This window comes from Cavia porcellus, unplaced genomic scaffold (genome assembly GCF_034190915.1).
Source record: "Cavia porcellus strain 051 isolate PalLab524CR breed Dunkin Hartley unplaced genomic scaffold, mCavPor4.1 scaffold_7, whole genome shotgun sequence".
Lineage (NCBI taxonomy): Eukaryota > Metazoa > Chordata > Mammalia > Rodentia > Caviidae > Cavia > Cavia porcellus.
In genome coordinates, this window is record NW_026947490.1 from 44,762,021 (window position 1) to 44,786,836 (window position 24,816).

Genomic DNA, 24,816 nt, shown 5'->3' on the forward strand with positions numbered 1-24,816 from the left:
CTACTGTATTTGCAAAATGAAGACAGTACTAAAACATTTTCTTAGATGACGCTCTGAATGCTTGACTTTGCCATGCCGAAAACTGAATACTATGCTTCCACTTACATCTGTCAGTATTTTCCTATAGTTTATTTACAGTAAAAAAAAAAAAGTATAGGGATAATTTGGAACTTACGATTATGCAATCTTTCTCTATAATTCATTTAGAATCACTGGCAATCCAAAATTACATTATTGATTTTGTAGCCTAAGATAATTTGCAGCTGTGTTGTAATCTCTGCACAGCTAATTCTCCTGTTTTACGCTTACTTCTACCATGCAGTCATTTAAAGCACCAGTGTAATGTATGGGTTCCCATGATATGTCTGAGGGCTTACAGAGTCTGTGAGAACCTTCACTTCTCAGTATTATAAACTGCATCTCATAGAATAAGAAGATACATATAGTAGATAAGCAGACCCCAAATATATAAATAAGGTATACTGAACAAAAAAGACATTGAGGGGCTGGGGATTTAGCTTAGTGGCATAAGCGCCTGACTTGCAAGCATGTGGTTGTGAGTTCGATCCCCGGTACTGATTAAAAAAAAAAAAAAGACATTGAGGCTTTTATAAACAATGCTACAAAACTGTACAAAGAAAAGATAGATTGTAAGTTCAACTAACAGGTCTTAAACCAGATGGCAGATGGCCATCAGACTTACAGATGGGTCATTAAACAGATAGGTCATGAAAGGAGGACTGTCTGAACAGGGATTACCTCCGTGAGTTTCATGCCTCTCCCTGATACTGGGCCAGTAATGGTTTTGCTTTGTTGATTCTTCAGTACCTTGAGGTAGATTTTATTTCATATTTTATTGCTATTTCTAGCTATTCTTTATAAGAGAATTGGTTCAAATTAGATGGTCTACATGTATAGGATAAAAGACCTCCTCTTCATTTTTTGATCGTTTCTTAACAGAATTTATCATCCTACTATATGTGAAACCAAAATATGTGCCTCAGAAATCTAAGCAATGAGAGCCAGAACAGAAAAATTCTGTTTGGTAGGAAATGTCTCCTGCACTTTTAGACAAATCACATATGTTTAATCAGTCATCATCTACCTTATATCCTCATTCCCTGAGCTCCAGAGTATATTGTCCGCTCACAATATGCCCCACTCCAAAAATTTCCTTCTGTGGGAAGGAGACCTTTGCCTAAACAGATACTTCTCCCTGGGGAGATCCCACACAAATGTGAAAGAAGAGAGATATGACCCAACCCTTCATTATCAGAAATCTTGGAAAAGTCATGCCAGCTGTAAAAGTCTCTGTAAAACTGGCTGGGTCCTCTGTTATGACACAGCACAGATCCATCTCTCCTCCCACACAATCCTGCTTTCTTTTCCCTCTTATTGGTCTGTTTCTGAGGCACACAATATGTCCATGTGAGTCTAATTCTTTAGAGACTAGACATAAAAACATCCCCTTGACCTTGGACACAACCATTCTCAGCCATAGCAGTCTCCCAAGGTAAAAAACTCAAGTGGCCACTAGATATGAAGTCCTCTCAGTGCCCATTTTGGCTGCATTAAGACAGAAACAGTTGCAAAGCACCTAACAATCAGTCACCTTAACCAGGGAGGCCCTCACACTGATACAACCAAAGACTCCTGTCATCACTCTAATTTACAAAGACAGTGCAAAACTGTGCCTGTTTTTAATGTTTGTGTCTGAAACATGGGCATGTTAAATGCGTAGTCTAAAAGTTGTTCTTGTTCAAAAATAAATTAACTCTATAGGTATTAGAGTTTAATCTAAAATGTACCCAAAGGTCTCATGTTCAGAGGTAGGGGCCTGGTAGGCAGAAGTTTTTGCTGGAGACATGATTTCAAAGGGTGTATTGTCACCTCTGGCTCATTCCTCCTCCCACTGCTTCCTGCCTCCATGTTATGAGCACCTTTCCTCCCCTATGCCATTTCTCCTTGGGAGCTAACCAACCACAGACTGAACTCACTAAAACCGTGAACCAAAAAGCTTCTCCACCTTTCAGTTGCAGATGTAAAGCATTTTTTCCCAACAACAGGAATGTGACTGATCATATGGGAGATTTGGAATCTGTTTGAGAGCTCTGAGGTAAGATCATTTTACTATGCATTTAACAGCTTCTAGACTGAAACTACAATTGATCCTGCCTTTCACCTTATTATCCTGTAGAAATGTGTGACCCGTATTTAACCATTCTATAGGGTACCATGAAACTTTTTTTTTTTTAAATATACTCCTTTTTTGCTTCTGTTTCACAGGTTAAATATTTTCCTTGGATTTTGGTCTTATATTGTCACTGATATATTTTAATAATATAGGTTTTCCAGGGAATTTTAAATTATTGTTAGCACTAATGAATTGTATGAAATGAAGCATGCATTTGTAAACTGGTTGATATGCTGAGGGATTTAAAACGCAAATTTTGAGGTTGAAAGTTTGTTTTAATCTCTGCTGCCACATTGTGGCAAAATATGTAAATTTCTTCTACTCTATGCCACTTTGTGGTAAAACATGTGAATTCCTTCTACTCCATAGCCTTCTAATATAGTAGTTACTAAAACCTTGATACAAAACCAGAGGATTTTGTTGTTATGTATATTTTTAATCTGAATTCATAATATTAAGTTTTTATACAATCTTACATAATTTTATGATTTCAACCTGAGAAGTTACCCTTGACTCAAGTTACTCCAATGTAGTCTCTCTTCTTAGAGCATATTTTCCAGTTCTGGTTGTGTGGTACAAATTTTTGAGTTATCATTCTTCTATTCTGTGGCTCATGAGTATCATTTATTCTGATCAGTCATCCAAATTTGGCGATGCCAATTTGGTCTTATAAAATAATGTCTTGTTTAAATTTAAGTATTTTTAATTACAAGTGATATTAACTGATTGTTTTTATTGATTCTTATTCCTATTTTCTTCCTTTTTCCACATCCTGATGTACTAACATCTCTTCCTTTTGTTTCCGTGTGTAAGACATAGTGTCGTTTCTTGTGTGTAACTTTAACTTCAATGGAAGGTAGTATACTGTGTACCATACTTCATCATCCTCTTGAAGTCTTTGCAGTATCACCTTGTTTACTCTATTTTGCCTGCTTCATAGGACCCCACATGTCCATCAGTGTGTTTACCAATGAGCTCCCACAGTTCTGAGCATCTACTATGCTTCAACACTGTACACACCTACAAATGTCACGACCAACCTCATTGCTTCCTCATGGACCATGTGAACACTCTCTGACATATATGTTCAGAAGTGGGACTGCCCATAAATATACTGAGAGAAGGCATGCCATGAACTCTCCAGAATTACCACACCTCCATCAGGGCATGAAAACCCTCACCTATCCCACCTCCCTGAAGACACTAGGCCTCCTCAGCATTTTGGTTTGGCAAATTTCATGATTTAAAATGCTACCTTGTTTAAGTTTGCATTTTTAGTTAATAGTAAGTTAGGATATAACTCATATCATATGCTTACTTTTGGGGGTTTATCAGCAGTGAATAAAAGTTTGCATTATATATAATATATATATCTATATATATATATCTATATATATATATATATATATCCCATTTCATTTTGACAACTGCAAATACTTTCTCAAGTGTCCACTATTACTTTTGCAGTATATACTTGGTGGTTGCCATGATCGCTTCTTTACAAAGCTAACCGCTATCACAATCGCTCATATTTTTATGTTGATTTCAACCAACTCTCTTTTATACCAGTAAAAACTAAGGGCAAAAGTAAAGCCTAATTGATTAATCAAGTAGAAAACTTCAAGTGATGTCTTACATTTTACTGTTCAACACAAGTTTTTACTTTAATCAAATAATCAGGAGATGGTTCAAGTTGGACTGAAGGACAACAACCAGTTCTGGACACATTTTAAAAAAGGAAGTTGTTTGTTTTCCCTCAGTATTACTCATTTCCCTTCTCTGCCCAGTAATCCTGAGAATTTGCCCAATTCCTTCCCATTATGATAGCTGAGGAAGTTTATATGCCCACTTCTATTTTGAGTACAGTCCAGCAACAAACCTGCCTCACAATTTATAGTGGTAGGTTCAAATGTTTCTTGATTAAATTTATATTATATTTATATTAAGTATATATTAATATATTATATATTAATATATTATATATTAATATATTATATATATTAAAATAATATAAATATGTTATTTGTATTATATTAGAGAAAACTATTGTTCCTGAAATATGAACCCATTTTAGTGGAGACAAAGTACTTGCTTAATATAACAAGAGTATATGATTAAAAAGAAAATTGTATTTTTTACCCCATAATGAGGTTGATAATGCTTGCCAGTGGAGAAAGGAACAATTTTCAGAGTTTTGCAGAAAATGACTTAATAAAGAGAAAATCTATGAATCAAAGACAACAAAAATTTATTGCATCTAACTCAAAGGAGGAACTAGCTTGAGTTAGGAAGAATTTATTACTCAGTATTTTCAATGCCTTAGAGCTGTGGTTTCTTCTCAGACATTTTTAGAACCCCTCCATGAATATGACTACCATATGCATAATACAAGCTGAACATGTGGTGAATTAATGAATGGATGGACAAATGAATGAATGCATGAACTTCACCAAGTGGAAATCCTTGAGGAAATATCCCACATGTTGATTATTTAAGGGCTATTGCCATGAGATATCATGATTTATTAAGTGCTCATTCTTTTCACTTCCATGAAAGCTCTGAAGGGATATATTTTTCTACTGTTCAGCTGAAGATGAGAAAGAAAACCAGGGAATTTTTCAAAAATCACTCACTTAGCCAGCAGTGTATAACTAACTGGCACTTTGATTCCTGGTCCGTGATATGAGAAAAGTACAGGAAGAGTAACTCAGATATCATCATTAAAATCAAAATAGTACAAAGTTTAACAAAATAAGGACACATGTAAGGTAAATGAATGAAAAGAAATAAGTCAATTTTACTGAATAGTCAATCTCAGGAATAGAAGAGGAAGATGAGGGAAATGAAAATCAGTGGACACTCCAACACCCACCTCCAGGGCAGAAGCTTTCAGTCACAAACAAGAGGAAACCCAGCTGGGTGTATTGAAATGATATAGGAAGTGAATTGGTTCCCTAAGAAATCCAGCACTCATTCAGGCTTCAGATACTGTTCAGTCTGGACTCTAGTGAGTCCATTCTCTACCTTCTTCATAGGCTTGATTTTCTGAAAAAAATGACTTAAATGCATGCTATATACCCCACCTCACAATACAGAGAACAAGAAAAAGTATCTCTTTCCCTATTATCAAACACAAGCACCAGACTTCTTTTCACCTAAGCTACCTTATAACAAGTGTACCCTGACTCATCTGAGCAAGGGTGAGAGTTATACAAGACTGTTTTAACTTATAGATTTATTATAGTTTGGACACCATTATAATGAGGCCGAGAATCTAGAATTTTATATTATTCAGGTAGGGAAAACACTGAATACCTCTTACTGTTTTACTAAAATGAAATACTCCATATAATAAATTATTTTAAATATGTATGAAAATATTTTAACCAGATGCACACAAAAAATTGATTTACTTTCTTCAATTAGAAAAAAACCCCTAAAAACAGCAGTTCACAGAACTATATCACTGTATTTACCCTATGAATGTAGTATCAGCCATGTTGACTATAACTTCCATTAATAATCAAAATGTACTGTAAAACATTAGTTACTTTGACCCCATTTCAATACTAAGGAGCAATATACTCTTATTCTCTTTTTCATTCTCTTAAATAACACACTTGTATAACAGTGCTTCACAAATTTTAATGCACTGTGAATCTCCTACTGATTTTGCTAAAACACAAACTATAATTCAGCACTCCTGGAATCACTCACAGATTCTTTACCTTTGACAAGCTCCAGGGTAGTGAATCTGCTTCTTGTCAAAGAAACACACTGAGTAGTAGCAAGGGCCTGCATTCTGCCCAACCCTGGTTTTATTCTAACATCCCTCTGTAGCTGGATAATAAAAGTGGTTGGAAGCAACATTGGGTTTCTTCATAGAGAATCAGAGAATAAAAACTGTAGAACAACAACAAAAAAAATGTGGAGCCTCAACTAAAACACAGGCATTAGGAACCGGGAGAATTTTTTCAAAGACCACAAAGTTGGTATAAATTCAATACAAATTATTATGGAGAACGTGTCACTTATAAGCAAAACAATTCACAAAGAACAGAGTTGGTTTTTTTTTAATGACACATAATTTCCTTTTAAGGTTCTGGAAAATTGAAAGGGGTAAGGGTCCTCCAAAACATCCAAGGAAAGTAGGAAGTCAGGCACACAGTTAGTATGATTGAAATGTTGGGGACCTCAGACAAAGGAGATACTGCTTCCCAGTGTGGGTCAGAAAAGGCTTTCTGTAGGAACTGGTATCAAAAATGTTTCTGGTGATGCATTAGTAATCCCTGGATACTGTTCCACTCAGGGTCAAATTTTGAATTTTAAAATTTCAGAACTCCACTTAACATCAAATCCTGCAAAATTACATCGGATTATATAGAGAACTGATCATTAAGAAGTCATTAACACCATCAAAGATTTCACAGGGAAAGTAAAAGAGATGTCACCATCATGTTACATTCAGGCAGAGGATGAAGTCTGGACACAGGTTGAGCATCTGGGCAGCTGGTCCTCATTTCAAAGGGGGAGCACTTGCAGAAGCTTCACAACGCATCCTGTATAAACCAGATGAAAACAGAGAAGGAGGTGAGACTTAAAAAGTGTAGAGAAGAGGACAGGGGTGGGAGGGATAAGGAGATTGAAAAAAAGAGATGAGGAGAATACACAGTTCTCGGATGAAGAAATACAAATAGAAAATAAATACCTGGAAAAAAAGTTCATCATCATTACTCATTACAGAAATGCAAATTAAAACAACACTGATATTCCCTCTGACTCCAGAAAAAAATGGCCAATATCAAGAAAACTACCAACAACAAATACTGGAAAGTATGTGAGGAAAAGGAACTCTCCTGCACTGTTGGTGGGAGTGTAGACTGGTGCAACCACTGTGGAGATCAGTCTGGAAATTCCTCAAAAACTGGAATTGGAAGTCCCATTCGACCCAGCTATTCCACTTCTAGCCATATGCCCATAAGAACTGAAAACATCATACCACAGTGATATATGTGCACCCATATTTATAGCAGAACAATTTGTAATAGCCAGATCTTGGAAACAACCTAAATGTCCATCAACTAAGGAACGGATAAAAAAGTTGTGGTATTTTTATACAATGGAGTACTATAAAGAGTGCTCACTATATCAACAATAAAGAGTGATCACATTGAGATATTTATAAATAAATGGATGCAACTTGAGACCATACACATAAGCAAAATAAATCAAACTCACTTGTATAAATACCATATAGTCTCCCCAGTGTAAGAAATGTTAAGAGCACATAAGAGTTTATGGTAACCATGATTACCCATTACATTGCTCTGAAGCCTTATGACGTTTGCATTCATTAGTTGAAATGATTTTATCCTGGTTTCTTTGATTTTATTATCTGTGATAGTATGAAGAGCTATTTTGAAGAAAAGAAGACATTATAATAGCCAGTGCTGATTTAATATCATCCTACTCTGAATTCCTAACATGCTTTTGTTCTTCTGTTTCCATTGGTTCTACCATGTTGTATCTTATTGGATTTTACTATATGTGATAGTATAAACAAATTTTCTATGGAAAATGAGATAATAGAGTAGCCATTGTTCATTTTTTGTGATTTGGTTCTGCATGCCCTGTAATATTTTCATTCTTTTGAATGGTTTTGTATTATTTTGTTAGGTTTGATACTATTGTATATGAAGTTATGCTCAACTATTTCAAAGAAAGAGATATTATGGTGGTTACTGCTAATCATGGGTTGTCTTGTGGTGAAATACTGTGTGGCATACATTGTCCTATTCTGATCAGCTTTGTTATGTCCTCTTTTGTCTTAATCGCTTTAAAACAAAAAAAAAAATTAAAAAGAGATGAGGAGACAAATGATGGAGGAGGGAAGAAGAGGAAAAACAGATGGAAAGAACTCACCAGCACTTCCCAAACCAAAACACGAGACCTGTCGGAGACGCTAGGGGCACTGTCACTGCCCACTGCCACCAAGATCCAACCCCAGGAACTGTGACAATCTGTGGATTCTGTGGGCAACCAAGGATGTTATTTGAGATTCATCTCATTTTACCCTAACCCTTCTATTTCTGAGGATTAGCCTGGTTACTTTTGTTCAATTGAGTGTCCACCACATCATTCTCTTTTTTCCCTCTTCTTTTCACTCATTTTGCCACACAACATCCTTCTGCATCTATGAGTCCCTCATTTTTAACTCTCCTATTCTTTGGATTATGTATTTGTTTTCTTTTTGGACTTTGATTCTCTGAAATCCAAAATACTTTCAGCTGGCCCTCCTCTGTGCTTAAAGACCTCCTCTTCCAGTCTCCACCTGAGCCCCGTGTTTTCTCACCCCAGTGAAGAACGATGTCCAGCCCTCCCAGGCTGCTGTGCTTCACACTCAGCAAGACAGTCCAGCAGCCTCCTCATCAGCCACATCTAGGGTTGCTAGAAGACACCACGTGTCATCAGCATTAGGCAGGATGTCCCTTCTCTGAGTTTCAGGCTGCTCCTGCTAATTCTGCATCCACATCACCCACACAGGCTTTGGATGGAAGCCAGAGATGTGACACACCAGCCACAGATGGTCAGGTCTTGAGCTGGGTGCACTGGACAGCCAGACCTCAGGCCTTTCTACAAAGGACAGAAAGATGTTTAATTAAAGACTGGAACAGAGACTTAGAATTCAGATCTCCATGTCACAGATAGAAGTATCTTTCCTGCTTCTGGAAATCTGGCGTTAATAGTTTTCTATATTTTGATTCTTTTTTATCCTCAAATAGAAAGAGAAAGCATGATTGTGTAATAGAAAATTTTTGGAGAAAAGTTATACAACTGACCTTGTCTCTGGAAATGAGCCTTCCCGGCATCAAGAAGACTCAAGATGAAACGAGGGCAGACATCACTGATTAGCCTATGAATTAGTCCCTTGACTCTTCAGTGATGACTGATTTTTTTGCAGACAGCCTGAGCCTTTTGCCCACCATTTGGAGATGGTGACGAGGAATTGTTTTGCAAGCTCAGAAAACCAGATCCTTGATAAGCTATCTGGTAGAAACCTTCTATAGAATTTCCAGACTGCAGCTCACAGCCGGTTGCCAACTGCAATTCAGCGGGATCTGAGGAGGAAAGGTTAAGAATTAGAAGGAAGAGGATAAAATAAAATGAGTGGCCACAAGAAACAGAGGAGAGAATTCAGGGAGTTGAAAGGAAAGGAACATCAGAGATTCAGAGTAAAAGAGATTATTAGGGGTTGGTGGTGGAGGAAACAAATTTATATCATGAGCAAAGGGACCAGTTCAATGAAGGTGACATGAGTGGTGGAGGAGGATTTAGTGTGAGAGTGCTGAGATCATAATAAAGCTACGTGGATGGGGTGCAATGTTTACAACAACTGCATGGAAAGAGAACACCAAAGAGATTGACTAGGAGAAAAAAAATCACATTTTAAGGAATCAATAACAATGAGAAAACTGAAGATACCTAATCAGAAGCTAAGAAAGCATGACCAAAGGATATTTGTGAGGAAAGACTGTAAAACACAACCCCACAATCAATGAAAGATGTGTTCCAAAATACCAGCAGATCAAAATTTTTGATGAATCATGGACTGTGTTTGAATGCACACCCAAAGTATGTGGTTTTACATTTATGCTAGAGAGAGAGAGGAGTTAAGATGCAGAGTAGTAGCCCATTCTTAAAAGAATACAAAAACACATACACTCCAACCCCTCCCTCCGTTCTTTCACCTAAGGAGAGAAGAACTGAACTCACATTTAAATTGAAATGCAATTATATCTGTATGAAATGCAATGAAGCTCCTTTGAATAAACTTTTCCAGCTTGGGCCAGTCTTTGTTGATAATGCCTCTGGACCAAGGATACAAGAAAATTATGGTTCCAGAGCTGCTGTTCCATCTGTGAATCTGCAAGTCATCCAAGTATCCTGAAACCAGATGTTGTGCTGAGGAGTGGTTGTAAAAGGATGAGGTCCAGGTAACTTGGAAAGTGACTGGTGCCTTGATCCCTGTTGGGAAAAAGAGGCAGAAAGATAGACAGACATTCAGAGGGAAAGAGTGAGGAAACAAAGTTATCACAGTAGAACTCAGAACTATCGTTGTCTAAGCAAGACATTGCTGCCACAGGGTCCCCTGGTTTATCAATCACTTTTAGAAGAGCACAGAGATCTAAAGTCAGAGATACTCACACTGGAACTCTGAGTATGCAGGAATACTCAGCTGGCACTCTTATTTCCCAGATATACATGAGTGGAACTACCAACACACACATACACACTGTGCAGCAACTGAAACGATACAAGTTCTTACCAGCTTGATTGTCACTGCCTACGATGAAAGCAGCATGCAGCGGGAGTGGCAGAAACAGCATGGCACTTGCAGACATTATTAGTTTCCCTCAGAAAACCTGGCCTTTGTTTTCTATTCTAAACAAACCTACTCCCAATATTATGCATCTGACTTCCTTCTCCAACTAACAGAAAAATTTTTTGTCTAAGACAAATAAAATCTGGTCCTTCCCAAAACCTTGAGCCTCCACTCAGTTGCTCATTTCCTCTCTGCTTCTGACTCTTCATTCAGGCTTCTTCTCTCTTGGATAGCAACTTCCATTCTGCTCGCGTTCCTCTAGTCTAATTACTATGGACAAGAGTTATGTGCCCTTGAAAAATTACTTTATAACTGGGGATATTTTATTTCCAGCTGGAGAAAAAGATCCAAGTGCATTTGCTAACATTCTGTCCTCTCACCCTTTTGAATTATTTCCCTTTGTACTGTTTTTCCTGCCTCATCCTCTACCCCTCCAACTCTACATCTCTGACTTAGCACTATTTCCTTTATTTACATCATTGTAATGTAATCAATGATCACACTCTAATCACCCTGTACTATGATGTAAGCTATGGAAAATTGTCTATTATTCTTAGAGAAGAGTGGGAAGCCATCACAAAAACTATAGGAACAGTGAAATACACATAAAAACTCCCTTTGTTTGAAACAGTGGCATAGCACCTACCTGGAACCAAGCATCTTGCTATACTTAATTGTATGGTTAACAATACATTCACTTTACTCAAAGAGCATTTGGTTTATGTAAGGTGAAAAATATGTCAAGAACATAAATTTTGGAAGGCTTAGTTTTATTATAGATTCTTTAAAAATTCTATTTGAAGCAATTATTTTTTAAACTAGCAATACTTAACTGACATTTGCCCAATGAGATACTGAATTGGCTTAAGGTTTAGTTCTATACTGTTATTATACTTAGTACCATAGTATTGTTATATCTTGAGTTGGCTTATGGGTTAGTTCTGTACTGTTATTGTACTGTATTCCCACACAAAAGAGTACCTGAAGTTTCTCCCTGTTCTGGGGACCCAGGCCAGTTCCCCACCGGACCTGGGGACCAGGCCAGTACAGAGACGGTAGCAGCGGCAACTGGGAGCTCTGCCCAGCCTGCGGAAACTTTCTCTCTGACCTGGGGACCCACGCCAGTTCCCCACCGAACCCGGTGACCAGGCCAGATCAGAGACTGTGGCAGCGGCAGCTGCGAGCTCAGCCCAGCCTGAGGAGACACTCTTCCTGGCCTGAGGAGCAGGCCATAGTTCCCTGCTGGGTCCAGTGAGGGGGGCCATCGCAGGGTACCCCATCCCAGGCTTGTGGATCTCTCTCCCACACCTGGAACAACACTTGAAGCTCCCAAATACAGGAAAATGACAAAATGAAAGTCCAAAATGCAATCTCAAATATCCATCCCATCCCAAGAAAGCTCAGAAGCCATGTGCATAGAAGAATACACATGCCACATGATTGAAATACCTGAAATAATGGTAACTGAAATAAAGAAACAAGTATGGGAAGCTTTAAAGAAATTCAAACTAGAAACATTCTCTCAGATGAAAGAAGAATTGATAAAAGAAATGAAGCAGATGCTAAACATAGCTAAAGAAGAAGCAGTTAAAAATTAGAGGAACTAAACAAAAAGATAGAATCCCTTGATGAACAATATAAGAAACAAACAGGATACATAAAACAGATGCAAAGAGATATAAAGGAAATAAAAAACTCCATTGAAAGCTGGAAAAACCTCCTCAATGAATGTGAAGATAGAATCTCAGACCTCGAAGACAAGATTGCATCAAGTGAACAGGAAGAAAAGATCTTTTAAAAATAACAAGAAATCAGGATATAACAATTCAACACCTACAGGATGACGCCAAGAGAAACAACATAAGGTTGATAGGGATAAATGAAAAAGAAGGGGGCCACATAAAGGATGTCAAGAGGATATTTAGAGAAGTAATAGCTGAAAATTTCCCAAACATGAGGTTGGAAACTGATATCAAGATCAATGAAGCATATAGATCTCCAAATGGTCAAAACCACAATAAATCTACACCCAAACATATAATAATGACCATCTCAGAAATTGAACAAAAGAATAGAATATTAAAGGCTGTCAGAGAGAAAAGACAGATCACCTATAAAGGAAAACCTATTAGAATTACAGCAGACTTCTCAGCACAAACAATAAAGTCAAGACGAGCATGGAGTGATGTATTTCAGATCCTAAAGGAAAATGATTTCCAACCTAGGATGATGTACCCTTCAAAACTGTCCTTCAAATTTGATGGAGAAATAAGATACTTCCATGACAAAGATCAGCTGAAAAACTTCATGATCACGAAGCCAACCCTGCAAAGAATACTGAAAGACAGCCTACATACATTTAGGGAAAAACCACTAAACAGAGCAGACAGTTGAACAAGAGAAAGATAAACATGCAACAGCAGAAAGATAATATGTCAACAATAAGTCAATTTATAACAGTCCTTACTATGAATGTAAATGGTATCAATACACCAATTAAATGAAACAGACTGTCAGAATGGATCAAGAAACAAAATCCAACCATATTCTGTTTACAAGAAACCCACATAACTCAAAAGGATACTCACAGACTCAAAGTCAAAGGATGGAAAACAACACTCCATGCAACAGGAATGCAAAAAAAAAGCAGGGGTAGCTATTCTGTTTGCAGACAAAGTCAACTTCAAGCCAATAATGATTAGAAAGGATAGAGAAGGTAACTACATACTGATTAGGTGAAAACTTCAATAGGAAGAGATAACTATCTTAAATATATATGCACCAAACAACAGAGGACCCAGTTATATAAAACAAGTACTAACAGAAATGAAAAACCAAATCAGCAGTAACACAATTCTGACAGGAGATCTTAACACACCATTGACACCAATGGACAGATCAACCAAACAGAAAATCAAAAAAGAAATAAAAGAACTGAATTGCACCTGTGAACAAATGGTCTTAATAGACATATACAGAGTATTCCACCAAACAATAACAGAATACACATTCTTCTCAGCAGTACATGGGTCATTTTCTAAAATAGACCATATATTAATTCACAGAACATATTTCAATAAATGCAAAAGAGTTGAAATTATCTCTTGCATGCTATCGGACCATAGAGCCATGAAATTAGTAATTAATGATAAAAGATACTGCAAAAATCCCACAAACACATGGATACTGAATAACACACCCCTGAGTAATCAGTGGGTCACAGAGAAAATTTAAAAAGAAATTAAGGAATACCTACAAACACATGAAAATACAGATACAACTTACCGGAATCTATGGGATCCAAAGAAAGCCGTCCTCAGAAGAAAATTTATTGCACTGAGCTGCCACATCAGGAAAACAGAATGAATACAAATAAACAACATGGTGCTACACAACAAAGAGCTAGAAAAAGAAGAGCAAGTCAAGCCCAAAGCCAAAAGAAGAGAGGAAATTATAAAAATCAGAACAGAAATCAACGCAATAGAGACTAAGAAAACAATCCAAAGAATCAACGAATCAAAAAGTTGTTTCTTTGAAAGAATAAATAAAATCAATAAGCCCCTAGCCAACTTATTTAAAAAAGGGAAGATCTCAAATCCATGCAATAAGAAATGAAAAAGGTGAAGTCACTACAGACTCAATAGAAATACAGAAGATCACCAACACCTATTTCGAAAACCTCTACTCTCAAAGGTTTGATAACACAGAAGAAATAGACAGATTCTTAGAAACATATGAAGTACCAAAGCTAAATCAAGAGGATGTAAAACTGCTGAATAACCCAATCTCTATCAATGAAATTGAACATGTAATTAATTTCTTACCTACAAAGAAGAGTCCAGGACCAGACAGATTCACTGCAGAATTCTACAAGAAATAAAACAAGACCTAATACCGACACTCCTCAAAATCTTCAACGAAATTGAAAGGGAAGAAATCCTTCCCAAGTCATTCCTGGATGCAAATATTACTCTTGTACCAAAACCTGGGAAAGACTGAACCGAAAAAGAAAACTACAGACCAATCTCCCTAATAAACACAGGTGCAAAAATCCTCCATAAAATATTGGCAAATAGGATGCAGCAAATCACCAAGAAGATTATACACCATGACCAAGTGGGATTCATCACAGGGATGCAGGGATGTTTCAACATGTGTAAATCAATAAATGTAATCCACCATATCAATAAAGCCAAAAGTAAGAATCACATGATCATTTCCATAGATGCAGAAAAAACCTTCGATAAGGTCCAACATTCATTCATGATAAGAACTTTACAGAAAATTGGAATAGATGGTCTTTACCTCAATATAGTAAAGGCTGTCTACGACACACCAACAGCCAGTATCATACTAAATGTCCAAAAATTGAAAGCCTTTACTTTAAAATCAGGCACAAGACAAGGATGTCCTTTTTCACCTCTCCTATTTAATATTGTACTGGAAGTACTAGCCAGAGCAATTAGACAAGAGAGAAAAATAAAAGGGGTAAAGATAGGCAAAGAAGAAGTTAAATTGTCATTATTTGCAGATGACATGATACTCTACATAGAAGACCTCCTAAACTCCATTGAAAGACTCTTAGATATAATAAATAAATTCAGTAATGTAGCTGGGTACAAAATCAATACTCCAAAATCAATAGCATTCTTATACACTAACAACAAAATCACAGAGAGAGAAATAAGAGAACCCACACTCTTCACACTAGCAAGCAAAAAAATGAAATATTTAGGAATTGCTCTTACAAAAGAAGTGAAAGACCTATACATGGAAAATTATAATACACTGAAGGAAGAAATTAAAGATGATCTCAGAAAATGGAAAGACATCCCATGTTCATGGATATGAAGAATAAACATTGTGAAAATGGCCATTCTCTCAAACTGTTATACAGATTCAATGCAATCCCAATAAAAATACCATCAACATACCTTATAGATCTAGAGAAATCACTCCTAAATTTCATCTGGAACCAGAAGAGACCTAGAATGTCAAAGGCAATTCTAAGCAACAAAGGCAAGGCAGGAAGCATCACAATCCTTGACTTGAAGTTATACTACAAAGAAACAGTAGTAAAATCAACATGATACTGGAATCAAAACAGAGCAGAGAATCAATGGAATAGATTAGAAGATACAACCACAACTACAAACACACTCAACCACCTTATCTTCGATAAAGGAGCCAAGCAGGCAAAATGACGGTCTTTTTAATAAATGTTGTTGGAAAAACTGGCTTTCCATTTGCCGAAAACTAAAACTCGACCCAAGCCTATCACCATGTACTAAATTAAAATCTACATGGATCAAAGATCTGAATATTAAAACAGAAACACTAAATCTATTGGAAGAAAAATTAGGTAGAAACCTTGAAGACATAGGGTTAGGTAGAGAATTCATGATCAGGACTCAAACTGCACGGGAAATACTTCCCAAAATCAATAACTGGGACCACCTCTTATTAAAAAGTTTCTGTAAGTCAAAAAAAAAAAAAAAAAAAAAAAAAACTCCAGCATAGTGAAAAGAAAACCCACAAATTGGGAAAACATCTTAGTGAACTCCCCCTCAGACAAAGGACTTTTGTTTAAAACATACAAAGAATTAAAAAAAATCAGACGCCCAAAATTCAAAGATCCAATCCAAAAATGCGCATATGAGATGAACACACACTTCTCAGAGGAAGAAATACAAATGGCAAATAAATACATGAAAAAATGTCCATCATCTTTTGGTTATTAGGGAAATGCAAATTAAAACCATACTGAGATTCCATCTCACTCCTGAAAGGATGGCCAGGATCAAGAAAACCAACAACAACAAGTGCTGGAGAGCCTATGGGGAAAAAAGAACTCTCCTACACTGTTGGTGGGAATGTAGACTGGTACAACCTTTGCAGAGGTCAGTCTGGAGATTTCTCAAAAACCTGGGATTGGAAGTCCCATTTGTTCCAGCTATTCCACTTCTAGGCATCTTCCCAGAAGTACTGAAAGCATCATACCACAGTGATATATGCGCACCTATGTTTATAGCAGCACAATTTGTAATTGCCAGATCTTGGAAACAACCCAAATGTCCATCAACTGAGGAATGGATAAAAAAGCTGTGGTATTTCTACACAATGGAGTACTACTCAGCTATAAAGAAGGATCACACTGATGTATTTATCAATAAATGGGCACAGCTTGAAACCATACTCATAAGTGAACTAAATCAAACTCGCATCTGTGAACACCGAATAGTTTCCCTAGTGTAGGAAATGATTCAAGTATATAAAAGTACATGATAACATGATTCCCCATTATGTGGCCTTGAAGCCTTATAAAATTTTCACTCATTAATTGGAATGGCTTTATTCTGGGCTGTTTGATATTATGGCGTGTGATGCAATGAACAGCTACTTTGAAGAATACATCATGATGGCTAGTGCTGATTTAATATTATCTTGTCTTAAAGCCACACCAAACTATGGCTCTTCTGTCTCCATTGATTTTATCATGTTGTAACTTGCTGGATTTTATCGTATGTAGTACTATAAACAAAAATTGTTATAGGCAAAGAGAAGAAACCATTGATCATTTTTTTTCTATTAGCTGGTTCTAAATACTCTACAATGCTTTCCTCCACTTGAATGGTGTTACACAGTCTTGATATGTTTGATGCTATATATATGAAGTTATATTCAAATATTTCAAAGAAAAATACACTATGGTAACTACTATCAAGTTGGGTTATTTGGTGGTGAAGCACTAGGTTGCTGAAAGTGTCATGCTTTAACCTGTATTGTTATGTTGTTATGCCCCCTTTTATCTCATCCTCTCCATTATTCATTAGAAATTATTTCATTTTTTAAATTCCTTTTTTAAACTAAGGGGAAAAAATCAAAAATCTAGCAGGATATATTATAGTAACTTTTTTGATTTCCTATCAACTGACGTCCTGTAATACCCCCATTATCTTCTTTTGACTGATTAGACTCTATTCTGCTCTGTATGAAAGTATCAAGTATCAGAGTATAGGCAACTACTATAAAGGCAATAAGATTCACTATGATTCCCATTCTGGTTTGACTATTATCCTCTTTTGAGGTTCTGTAAGACTTACAAAGTTTAGGTTTTATTGGTCTTGTTCTCTACTGTTACATTTAACTCTATAATACCTAAAGAGATAGACAATTCATCTTAAGGATACAAGAGGCAATATGGTAACCATTGTTGATAACCTTGTACTCTGTTTTTACATCATGTGCTATGTCTATCCTTGGTTTTGACTGATAGCTTTATTTTATCATGCTTAATTTTATTCTCTTACCAAAAAAATTATAAAATCTAAGGGAGCAATAAAGCCCAAAATGTATAAATTTTGTTATAATAAAGAGAAGGAAAGAAAAGTGCCCTGAAGGATACAACAGCAAGAGTGTTAAGTGTGTTGCATAGAAGACCATATTAATAGTTTAGATTGGATTACTGAACACAACTGCTTGCAGTCTCACTGTTTGAATGTTCGCTTTGTGTGCTTTGATCCTGTGACCTGAAACACCGTTTCTAAGACGATAGCGAGTAATCTATTAACTGGTGATAGCATACTGTTTTTTGTTTTTTTGCTTTTCTGTAGTTCTGAATTACTTGTACCCTTACACTGTTTTGTTTTGTTCTGCTTTTTTTCTCTTTTTCCTTTTAAATAAAATATTTAAAAAAAGAGTACCTGATGAGTTGAGTACACTTAGATTTCTTGAGTGGGTACATGTATTCAGCTTATGCCACTAATTATTATTTTTATTTATAGAGGGCATCTTCAAAATAAAATGTATAAGGAATAAAGTTTATTTGTAATCCCATATAAAGAAATGAAAGTGGGTATATAGATTAGTGGCACAAGCCTTGAGTTGGATTCCTGACCCAGAAAATTTAAAAAGGCCAGAGATTTAGCTCAGCAGCACAGCACCTACCTGGCAAGCCCAAAATCATGATTTAGATCTGCAGTACCAAGAAAGAAAGAAAGAAAGAAAGAAAGAAAGAAAGAAAGAAAGAAAGAGCAAGCCTTAGTTTTATTTAGGGTACTAAGTACAAAGATAACATAGAGGTACTATAACTATTCTGTTATTTATATACCAATTTAGTGAAAACTCATGAAAGATAATGTTAATGGGGTATTCAGAAGTCCGTTATCCAGGATTCCCCTCTCTAACTCCTACTTGAATGTTCCATGGCTGTCTCCATCTGAAATTTGTTTCTGTTGGGTAAGTTTGCCTTTCTTGATCATGGTGTCTACAACTGTGTAAAGCTCTGAAATAGTTTCATTATTTCTAGAAATATTTTTTCTATATATTTGTTAATCCATGGTTTAAAACAAAATAAATTATTCCAAGTAAATTTTAGGAAAGAGAATAATTTTTTGCCAAGTTAAACTGAGGCTACAAAATTCTGAGCAGCTAACTTTTATGAAGCAGGGCTGGTGATACAGCTTAGAGGCACAGTGCCTGGGAAGTACAAGACCCAGAGCTCAATTCCCAGAAGCAAAATAATAATAATAATAATAATAATAATAATAATAATAATAATATCTAAAATTTTTTAAAGAGAAAAAAGAAAAATCAAGAAGCAAACAAACCTAAAAAACAACAAAACAAGATGACAACTAACAATAGCTATACAGGTTTTCAAAACAAGATGATTGGAATTCAATGATGGTTGTTAATAGTGAATATTGTTATCTTCAAAATAGTTGTTCAGTTTACTAGAAACAAGAATAAAATAAAACAGTAAAATGAAACAAAACATTAGATTTAAAAAACGAGACAGAAGGAAATGCCCTACAGTTCCCACAAGGCACAATGCCATCCTCCAAATATGCCCAGACTACCAGCTCTGGGTCTGCAAACTAATCAAATATGAGCATCAAGCTATTTCTTTCACCTCAGTTACTATCATCTCACTCTGAGTCCTCCAAATCAGCCAGTTCCTTAACTGGATGAAAGGATATGTTTTTTCTGGTTTCCCAGCCAGCACACCAGCTGGCTTCACAGGAAGGCATGGCTGGTTTTCTTGTTGAATCTCTTCCCAATTCTCATGGTGAAGCCTGGCTCATGAGAAGGCATGGTTTATCTTCTTTCTGAGTTGCTTCCTGATCCCCATTGTGGAGCCTAGATCACAGGTAGATGTGGTTTGTCTTTTTGCTAAGTCTCTATGAGGTTTGTCTTTTTGCTGATTCCCATGGAATGGGAGCCTGGCTCAGAGGAAGACCAAAAATAAATGTTATGGTACATACCGGTAACCTTACATGTTCAAGAGGTTGTATCAGAATATTCATGAGTGTGAGGCTCACTTTGGCAGCATAGTGAGACACTATAAGAAAAAAATGTAGCAGGGAGGAGAAGGAGGAGGAGAAGAAAGAGAAAGAGGAAGAAGGAGGAGGAGGCTATGGATAAAGTTAAAGAAGGCTTAGGAGAAAGACGAAGAAAGAAAAGAAAAAAGGAGGATAAGAAGCAAGAAGGAGGAGAAGGAAGAAGAGGAAGAGGGAGGGAGAAAGGGAAGGGAAAAAAACTCTGGGAAGAATTTCACTTCCGTACTTACGGATTTTAAAATCTGGACAATCAAAATCACAACTTATGATTCCATCAGAGATGTAAAATCTCAGGTCAACCTTGTAATTGAAAATGTAAGGAAAACTGATATGAAAAGCTCTTGCTTCCATGGTATGGATGCAAATACTATACAAGCCATGTGGAAAATTTCAGATGAAATTGTCAATCAATTATTAAAGCACAGGATGTGTATGTGGAAGCCCTGGCATTCATATACATCATGTTAATGTCTGGGCTCTTTTCCATGTGTCTCACTACCAGCCTCTGAAAGGTTGGGGTATGGGGGTAGACCAAATAAACACTGTTTAGGATGCAAGCCTGAAGTGTGACAGCAGAAAATCAGGAAGATCCAGTGAGATCTCTCTCCTCTACTTTCCACATGCATGGAAAGCTTTAATCTAGTAAGGAGAAGGGCAAAAGTCCTGCTTCCCACCTGTTAGAGGAAAAACCCACTGCAGGTATGGGCAAGGAAAAAGTAGAAAGGGATGAGAAAAAATTATGATTCTAAACTACCAAAAGTCCAAACTGCTGGAAGAAATCTAGGAACAATCATATGATCCAAACCTTAAAAATTCAAAAACATGCCTAAGAATATGGTCAAACCAGAACAAAAGTCAATGGCCCTACTCCCTGGTCTAAGCAGGCCACAAATATCTAGTAACAAGAGCAGCCTATTGTTGGAAGATGGGCAAGATGGATATAAAGAAGAATGAACTCCTATCACTTACAGTCAAATCAATGTAATCATAAGATGGCATGTTAACTGAAATAATCCCGATATTGAAAGATCAGTACATTATGTTGTCTCTTTTCTGTGAATGCTGGAAGCTCTTACCAGGGAACCCAAGTTCTAATCCTGTGAGGAACCAGCTACACACCTCAATTCTTTGAGTCTTTGATGAAATATTTGTGTGTGCAAGACATCTAGGCCGTAATAATTGGTATGGATAGTTTATTGCAAAATGGTCAGCATGCAGAAAGGAAGAAAGAACACATGTGCAAGTACTTGCCCTGGGTGAGGTCTTGGGTCACATTCATATGATTACCTGGGTCTCTCAGGAATAGTCATTCCTGCCTCCAAGGTCACTGTGCTTTCCCAAGAGAAAGAGGCTGTGTTTACTTATGCCAGAGAAAAGTAAGCAGCTGTTTACTCAGTACATGGATGTCTTCCATTTAGTTTTTAGGGAGGTTTTGTTGTTTGTTTGATTGTTTTTGAGACCTTAAGGTTTTTTTTAAACCTTCACTCATGGTCCAGATTTGGTATGGGCCCTAACCAAGGGATATAGCATTGACAACGTAGACAAACAAAAAATAATAGCAAAACATAACTTTGTACTATGATCAGAGACCAAAATGTCAAAAGAAATTAAAGTTTTATATTTTAGTACCATTTAATCAACTTTTTTTCCCTTTTAAACTCAAATCTGTTATGATATGAACTTTTTGTCTTCCCAAAATTCATCCACCACAATCTTAACTTTCAAAATGATATTATTAGGACATGGAGCCTTTGGGAGGAGATTAGGAACTGAGTTCCTTGTCTTCATGAATAGGACCAGTGTTTTTGTTTGTTTGTTTGTTTGTTGTACCGTGAATCAAACTCACGACCTTGCTTGTCAGGCAGGTACTTATGCCACTGAGCTAAATCCCTGGCCATAACTAGTGTCTTTCTGAAAAAGGCCCTGGAGTCTCCTGGCCCCCACCTGAGGTCACTTCCTGATGATCTGCTATATAAAGCAATATGGACCCCCACCAGACCAAATCTACCTTGGTCCTGGACTTCCCAGCCAGCATAACTATGAGAAAAGAATTTTTGTTGTTCGTGAGCCATGAAGACAGCTCTCTGAACAGGCTAAGAAAAAGCTGCACAATTATATGTTTCCCAAGACCCCACAAGATATTTTTCCTACGTTCTTGAGCACATAGTAGGGAAAGCATCAAAGACACAACACACAACTGAGTTTCGATGGGAAAGAGAGCAAACAACTAAACAAATAAGAAATGAAGTTCTGAGACATTTGGTCCCAGAAGAAATTCAGAAGTGATAAAAGACACTCAGGGAGAGACACAACATGTGTTGAAGAAAAAAGAAGGGAGAAGACTGGGGAAGGCCTGAAAGAGAAGTGGAACAGACTTCCCTGGAAATAGCTGATTCTGATGAGGAACACAGGTAGCTCCTGGTGCATGTGTCATAGTCACACGATGGGACTGCAGACTCTCAGCCAGTTTTGCCCTTGAGTGTGTACTCAGCTATGGTGGATGAAGGACAAGACCTGAAAGATACAAGACAACAGAGAGAGAGAACACCCCATATCCCACCCCCTCAGGAGCAGAATAAGCAATCCTGAGAACTGAGGAGCTCACACAGAGCAAGACTACAGGAAAAAAAAAATCAAACATAAATAGATGTGAAAGGTAACCCCAGAAAAAGAGAAAACACCTGAAAGAGCTTATGGTTACACAGGTCACTGATAATTATGTGCTCCCTGGTCATAGAAAGACTGGGAGGAGTAGCCAGTAATATGCCAATTAAAACTGAGCTAAGCAAAGTACCATATAAAGAGAATCCAGTGTTTTTCCCTTTGTTCACACCCTTCCTCTGTCCACATCCCTTTTCTTGAATCACTGGTACTCAGGTCACAATCATACTCATGATCTTTTCTAATGTCTTATTTTTTTGCTCCTGTAAACACCATCATAGCTCCCGAGTTTCTCTTTCCTCCGTAAAGTTTTCTTCATAACCCAAATGTGAGTTCCCCTTCCCACACAGCCTTACACCCTCATGTGACTTCCCCACTTCACCAAAACAAACCTCATCCTCTCTGCCACAAAAAGTAACTGCCCACCTTTCCTAACGACATCTTGTACCTCGCTTCTCATATTTCCTCCCACACTGCCTGTTGTAGTCAGAGTTTACAAGGGGATGTACTTAACACAGGACACATAATTAATAAGGTTATTGTATAGCATCAGCCCAAAAAATCAAATACAGAAGAGTGTGAGAGATCTGTCCACACACTAGAGATCCAAAGAATACAACTGATAATGCAAAGAATGGACTTGTATAGGTCCAAGTGAGACCTAGAACCCATGGCAATGTCACCCACATGTCCAGCTGGAGGCCTAGAGCCCATGACAATGTCTCACTCGAGTCTGTATCAAGAATCTGCACTTGGAAGGCCCAAAGGTCAGTGTTGGAAGCTAGAAAGTCTGTGCCAGTGGGATGAAGGATCTGTGCCAGCAGGTTGAGGGATATTCAAGGGAGCCAGGAGACAAGGCCAGGAGTGCCCTCAAAAAGAATCACAGTCACCCTCAGTGACAGCAAGGAACTGAGCTCTTCCAGTAATGAGAATATCTGAGTTCATATCAGAAAAACCAGTGTGACAAACTTCTCCAGCAGGATCAACAGCACACCACTTTCCTTTCCATTCTCCTTTTTATGTTGTTAGCGATGATCCTCAGATGGGCATTTCACACCCAGCACCATGCTGATTCAGTTCAGCTGGGTGTCACAAGTTGACCACCAGCTAATTCACCACACTGCTTAAATTTGCCCCTCTAGCTTCCTGACACCTGGCCTGTGTGTCTCTCATAACAAATCCCTCACTTTCCCCTGCTTCACTATAATTTCCCACTTAGCCTTTATCTCAGCTTCCAGGCCAGCTTTCCTATTTGCATGCTCCATCATATTCCATTCAGTCTAATCTAAGTTCTCACTCCTTGACTCACTTTCCAAATGTAAAACATTGCTTTATCATATGACTCCTGGGATCCTCTATGTAAACAAATAAAGCCCAGTCATGCATTTTGTTTCCCAGAAAAAAAGCAGAATACATTGCTGTACTTTAAAAACCATCTGAGTAAAAAACACCCTGAAATGAAAATTTGAGGGTGGAGTCCTCACAATGCTCCCTCATATACAATTTTGATGCCCATTGCTTGTTCCAGGTTGTTTTCACTTGTGGTGAAATTAATTTGCTTGAACTCAGGAACATAGTTAATTTGCTTGAACTCAGCAACATAATTAATTTGCTTGAACTCAGGAACATATGTTTACCGGTTCAAAAAATACCAATGAAGAGATCATACTAGAGAAAACTCCATTCTTTTTCCTGGAGCATCACCCTCCAAGAATCTCCACACATCCAGCTATATTAAATTACCTTAAACCCTGTTGTTACATTTTATGAAGTCTTCATTATAATAGTATGACTGCTGAGAGAATGGATGGAGAAACCCAGAAGGGCTTTCTTTTTATGATCCATCTTGTCCCCTTTGTTTGTCTTTCCTCCCTCAGGATATAGTGCAAGAGCCTTCTGGAATGAAGAGGGTCATGTAGCCTATACTCAGATAATGTCATCAGGCAGAAGCCATGAGGAGGAAATCAACCTAGTACAAAAGTGACAAGAAAATACAGAGTCCACCAATAAAATTAAAGAAGCAGTCACACTTTAGAAAAAGAAAACCATGTATAAATACTTTAATACTAAATTGACGGAGCCATTATGAGATGAATAAGAGTTACCTTTGGCCTCTGTAATTACAAGAAGTACTCAAAGTGGTCACCATCAGCTTCTAGACACTTTTTAGTATAGTGACTGCTGCTTCACTAACCTTGGTCACCGAGATTGCTGCACATGTGTTTCCAACTTCTTCT

General features: G+C 37.2%; 1 protein-coding gene and 1 pseudogene across 1 annotated transcript in view; one reads left to right on the forward strand and one right to left on the reverse strand.

Moving 5' to 3' along the window:
• The window catches only part of LOC100733491 (T-cell surface glycoprotein CD1b3-like), a 351,357-nt gene that overhangs the window by 161,783 nt on the left and 164,758 nt on the right, over window positions 1-24,816 (forward strand). The window lies entirely within an intron of this gene.
• Window positions 8,113-10,596, reverse strand: LOC106026941 (T-cell surface glycoprotein CD1a-like; annotated as a pseudogene).